Raw genomic sequence first — 6,000 nt, 5'->3', positions numbered from 1 at the left:
CCAGGGGTTTGCACAGAATGTAACTTTTAGTATAACATATTTGGAGAGTAGCAGCCGTGTTAGTCTGTATTGGCAAAAAGAAAAGGAGGACTTGTGGCACCTTAGAGACTAACAAATTTATTGGAGCATAAGCTTTCGTGAGCTACAGCTCACTTCATCGGATGCATTTGGTGGAAAAAAAACACCAAAGACGTCCCTGATATAATCCCACTGATAGGATTTCAGAGTCATGCCTGTAGACGTCTGTTTAATTTCTAATGAACCCTATTGAATTCATCCCATTACATTCTATAGGACTTTTCCAGCAGGGGAGGCGGATTTGAAAGCACCCCACACACCAAAATCTGTCTGCCCTGAATTGTGAGATTTAAAAAAACCGAGTGAACATTAAAAACCCAGGTTTCAGAGTAGCAGCCGTGTTAGTCTGTATTCGCAAAAAGAAAAGGAATACTTGTGGCACCTTAGAGACTAACAAATTTATTAGTCTCTAAAGTGCCACAAGTACTCCTTTTCTTTTTCTTAAAAGCCCAAGGAGACAGTTTCCTTACCTAGAGCCTGGTCCAAAACCCATTAAGTCAACCAGAAGAGTCACTGACTTCAGGGAGCTTTGGATCAGCCCCCAAATGCCTTATCTGGTGGGATGCTGAGTCCCTACTACGAGATGCTGGGCTGCTTTAATTCCTACTGATGTCAGTGGGTGTTTGGGAGACCAGCTGAGTAAGGGAGTATCTTTTATTGGACCAACTTCTGTCAGTCAGAGAGACAAGCTTTCGAGCCACGCAGAGCTCTGTGTCTTGTCTCTTTAATGTCTTGGGGCCCACAGGGCTATATCTACACTGCATGCAGCAGTGGGTGTCGGGGACATTCACAGGATCAGGTCCCAAGCGACTGACATGTGATAGGTCTGCTGCGGTGTAGGCTGAAGGCTGCTCTTCTGACGCTTTCCTGATACCCCTTTTGCCCCCCACCTATCCATGACTGTATTCTGTGGGTCCCTCCTCTAGGGCGGGCACTAGCCAGCCAGTGAGGTCAATTGACATCTCTGCAGCAAGCTGTTTGCACACAAAGGACAGTCCCAGGACAAGGCAGTAAGTAACTGAGCTTCCTCTTGGAGCGATAATATCAGTTATTGGACTAACTTCTATTGGTGAGAGACAAGCTTTGGAGCTTACTCAGTGCTTTGTCTTCCCTACCTCTTTCTTTGCCCTAAAGGAGAATAAGGGGGTGAGGGTGGGGTGTTGTGTATGTGTGATGTGTTTTTGCCTTCCTGTGGTCCTGGGAGCTGTTGATGCTTTCTGTTTGGGGGGGAAGGCACGGCGAATCGATGATAAAAGGAGGAATTGGGGAGTTTATAAAACACAAGGAGGATTTGGAGGGGGGCCAATAGGAAAGAAAGAGCTGTGTTTTTAACGGCTTTGGGGTATGTGACCCATTGAAATCCTGAGCTTTAAGCTAGCATCACCAGGCAGGCTTTTCATCCTCCTCTGGCATGTGGTGCCATGACCTTGGGGGTCCCTTCTCTCACCTGCTTGGATTCAGATCTGTGCTTTGGAAAGTCTGAACTGCCTGGAGCACCAGCTTTTTCTCTTAATTCAGGGTCTAGTTTTAGTAACAATTTTAGTGAAAATAATAATTCTTGTGAAGAAATGATATAGCTTACTTTCCTCCAGCTAAATTCGGTTTTCAGGTTCATCTGTGTATTTAATTTTAAATTGGCTTGCTGGAACCATCAATGCTAGGATTTAGAAAGTGCTCCACCAGATCCCCAAAAGGCTAGGATGAGAAATCCTCTTTCCCTGTCTGTCTCAGTCAAAAAATGAGCAGAGAGGAGAGAGCTGGGTTTCTCTCTTTAGTTGTTTATTCTCGGCAAAGTGTACCCGACTCCCCTATAGGCAGCTGTGAGCTTAGCAGGGAGTTAGGAAATGTGGAGTCTGTTCCCAGCTCTGCTACTGACTAACTGTGTGACCTTGGACAAGTCACTTCACCCCTCCGTGCTTCACTTTTCCCGTATGTCTTTACCTGCCTTTGAGATCTGCTGAAGAAACATCTACATTAATGTCACTAGACTACATTCCAGGTTTATCTGAGAGGGGAAAAGGAAAGGGGGATGGCCAGGCAGAGATTTAAGGTAACAGTAAAAGCTGGTTTGAGGGTAGTGGACTTTTATGTGTAAAACTGAACTTCAATTTTTGTTTTGTATTGTTTTCCTTCTGTAACAACTAGCAGTTGTTTTGAGCGATAGACACTCTTTGTCTTTTAAGAAGAGGGATTTAAACTTTCATTATGTACTTTATTATAAGGTTTTATACAAATGTCATAATATTCACCATCATTTGAGACTGTGCTATACGAGAAGAATTTGTGTTGCGTTTTGAAGAAATGCTATATTTTGTGCAAATTATATTTTTGTTATAAGACAAGAGTGTGCTTCACTACTATGTAGTTGCCTGTCTAATAATACTTAGATAACCAAGATGATGTTTTCACCACTGATATGTGATAAACCTTAACTACTATGCTTTGGAGTTGATTTTTTCTTTCATATGTAAACTCATTGGCCTACCAACAGACCCCTTAAACTCCAGTTTGTTCTGTTTTGTTGTTTCTTTGCTTGTTTTCACTACCATGGCAGAAAATATATATGTCAGCAACTTTTAAGTAGCTGTAGATAAGGATTTGTCATTGTCAGCATTTCAATTATAAAGTCATATGGAAATTTCTGCTTGCTTTAAAACTGACATAAATTCCTAGAGTGAATTTAAAAATGAAAATCAAGTAAAAAATAATTCCCAGCAAAATTATTTAACAATCTCAAGGGTAAGGGTGCGAAACATAAGAACTGTAGAACACTAATGGATTTCTGATGCTCCTAGATCTCTAATAGCTTTGTTTTAAACTAAAATCTTCATGTTATTAGCCCAGGATGTGGACTGCATGCCAATATCTGCTTTCTTGACTCCTGTGAGTACCCCATTCACTTCAGTGTGACATTGGGTTGTCAGGAAGATGAACAGGATTTGATACCAGGCTTATTTTCATACATCATATGTATGCTGTGTAGGTATTTGTGTGTATATGCACAAACAAAAATGATGGTCAGAACAGCTCAAAATATAGTAAGGGTTTGATTTGAAACTCTTTAAATCCAAAAAATATAGAGTCAAAGGCTAAGAGACAAATCTTACTTTGTATTATTATAAACCATACAACTTAATTGAAAGAAAGGGACACTAGGCCACAGAGAGGTCCCCGCTCAGAGTTGAATATGCTCTATTCTTGGATCACCAGACCACAGTCTGCATTGATTTACCTATCTAAAACTCCTTTGACTTCAGTGGAATAGCCTGGATCAGCACCAGAATATAGCTTGCTGTATTTTCTCCAGTTATTTTAAAAGTTTCTAAATCTCATGTACCAATTTGAACTTTGCTGTCTATCTGTTGCATTTATTTTGTCCCCATTGGTAAAGTATGTGAGCACCTCAGAATCTTTACTGTATTTATCTCAATAACAGCCCCGTGAGAAAGGGAAATATCCACATTGATCCTCATTTTACAGATAGGAAACTGAAGCAACGAGAGACAAAGTGCCTAAGGCTACTGTGGTAAAGGAGGCAGTTGATCCTGGGTCACTCCACTCCCAGGCTAACATGCTAACCACTGACCATCCTTCCTGTCTTTGCACATGAAGTTTCATCACTAGCAAACTTCCACTCTCCAATTTAATTGAGCTCGCTTTTTTGGTTTAAAGTGCTTTTATAAACATAGTACTGCATTTTTTATATAACTAAACATAGTACTGCACTAACATAGTACTGCATTTTTTTATATAACATCAACATTTTCAAACTGAAGGACTTCTGTCATTCCAAAAGCCCAAGATGCTGAAAGTGATGGCAATTCCATACAAGCTAAAAGACATTTTTACAATGACCTATTGCAGCGGTTCAACTTCATTGCAATGTGCCCCCTTTCTGACAACAAAAATTACTTCATGACCCCCAGGAGGAGCCCGGAGACCGAGCCCAAGGGCTCTGCCATGGGTGGGGGACATGTAACCTTAGCCATGGGTGGTGGAGCTTGGGCTTGGGACTTGCTGGGGTCCTTGGACAACATCAGCCTTGGCAGCCCCATTAAAATGGGGTTGCAGCCCATTTTTGGGTCTTGAACCACAGTTGTGTAAGATAAGAAATACAAGTATTTGCACAAAGGCATTCTTGTTTCATATGTGCTTGTGTAACATCAACAGACCCTGTTTTTTTGGCAGGCAGGCTTGAACCTGGGACCTCAGTGTATGAGCCTCTACAGCATGAGCTAAAGGCCAACTGGCTGTTAGCACAGGCTGTAGAGCAGACTCATTAATTTCTTTCTCTCTCTCTCTCTGTCTCTCTCTAAGTCAGAGGTGGGCAAACTACGGCCCGCGGGCCACATCCAGCCCATGGGACCGTCCTGCCAAGCCCCTGAGCTCCTGGCCTGGGAGGCTTGCCCCCGGCCTCTCCCCTGCTGTTTCCCCTCCCATGCAGCTATGCCGCTATGTGGGCAGCGGGGCTGCGAGCTTCTGTTGCTCTGAGCAGCGTGGTAAGGGGGTGGCGGTGGCACTTGCACCTGGCGGTAAAGGGGTTGGGTGTGGGTCCCGGGGGGAAGTCAGGGGACAGGGAGCAGGGGGCGGTTAGGGGCAAAGGTTCTGGGGTGGTCAGGAGTTGGGGAACAGGGAGGGTTGGATAGGGTGTGGGAGTCCTGGGGAGCCTGTTGGGGTGGGGGTGTGGATAGGTCGGGGCAGTCAGGGGACAGGGAGCAGGAGGGGTTGGATAGGCGGTGAGATCCTGGGGGGGCAGTTTGGGGCGGAGGGGGGGAATTCCAGGAGGGGGCAGTCAGGGGACAAGGGGTGGGGGTTGGATGGGTCGGGAGTTCTGAGGGGGACAGTCAGGGGGCAGGAAGTGGGAGGGGGCATATAGGAGGCGGGGGCCAGGCTGTTTGGGGAGGCACAGCCTTCCCTACCTTCCCTCCATACAGTTTCACACCCTGATGTGGCCCTCAGGCCAAAAAGTTTGCCCACTTCTGCTCTAAATGGTCTCAGTGCCTCTAGATGGGACAGAACACCACACCCAGAAGATGTGTGGGTTACACTTGTATTTCAAACATGGAAATGCGGAAGTGAACTAGGGAACTTTATTTACTAGGGTTGAACTGCAGAATATTTCTGATATTTGAAAAATAATGGTAGGGCCTAATACATTAACAGAGGGCAGATTACTAGGCACCTGGTAGACAAACACAACTGAAGTGTGTAGGTGTGGTAGGGGCATGTTTCAGCAGCTAGGAAGCTGGTGGTCCTGATTTTTCTCCTAGGCTGCTGCTCCTGGATCATGCTGGGGAGGCCTTTGGTACTGGCTTTGGCTAATAGGTATGTGATTAAAATATGATATGATTAAGCCATATTTTTAATATCCCAGCCTTTCTTGTTGCTTTTCTTGCTTAATCTTATTTACAGAATAGTCTAAAGCAAACTTCTTTTATCTGTCATGCTGGCAATGAGATATTAATTCTTAAATGCCAGGCATACCATACTTGGAGCTTATAAGGTCATGTCATCATGGCCTACATAGTGTATTTCTGAATCGGTGAGTGAGTGATCCATACTTCAACAGGTGGAGTTTCCTCCTTATTCTTCACTTGGGTGGGTGGCAGCAGGATTTTTCCTCTTCTTCCTTGTGATGATACCAAGAAGTTTACTCCAGTCCCCGCCCCCAAATGAGCATATCACTTGTCATCTATGGAGGCCAAAGCTGTTTGTTTGGGGAAACCTGTGTATCTGCACTGGTATTTAACCTACCCCAATTCTCCATTCAAAAACCGGTAGGAGAACACTTCAACCTCTGTGGCCATTCAGTAAAAGATTTAAGGGTGGCAATTATGCAACAGAAAAGCTTCAAAACCAGACTCCAACGAGAAACTGCTGAGCTTGAATTAATATGCAAACTAGATACCATTAACTTGGATT

At 44.2% G+C, this 6,000-nt stretch overlaps 1 protein-coding gene across 3 annotated transcripts in view; it reads left to right on the top strand.

The window, feature by feature from the left end:
- Window positions 1-204: 204 nt before the first annotated feature.
- Window positions 205-6,000, top strand: part of LPIN1 (lipin 1) — a 64,051-nt gene continuing 58,255 nt past the window's right edge. The window contains exons 1-2 of one of the 3 annotated variants that reach the window (XM_043510238.1): window positions 205-399; window positions 533-1,088. The gene's annotated coding sequence lies outside the window, so the exon portion shown is untranslated. The remainder of the gene's footprint in view (window positions 400-532; window positions 1,089-6,000) is intronic. The other 2 variants (XM_038396303.2, XM_043510237.1) reach the window with 2 other exon arrangements.

This window comes from Dermochelys coriacea, chromosome 3 (assembly GCF_009764565.3).
Source record: "Dermochelys coriacea isolate rDerCor1 chromosome 3, rDerCor1.pri.v4, whole genome shotgun sequence".
NCBI classification, from domain to species: domain Eukaryota; kingdom Metazoa; phylum Chordata; order Testudines; family Dermochelyidae; genus Dermochelys; species Dermochelys coriacea.
This window is presented reverse-complemented; position numbering and strand designations above follow the sequence as displayed.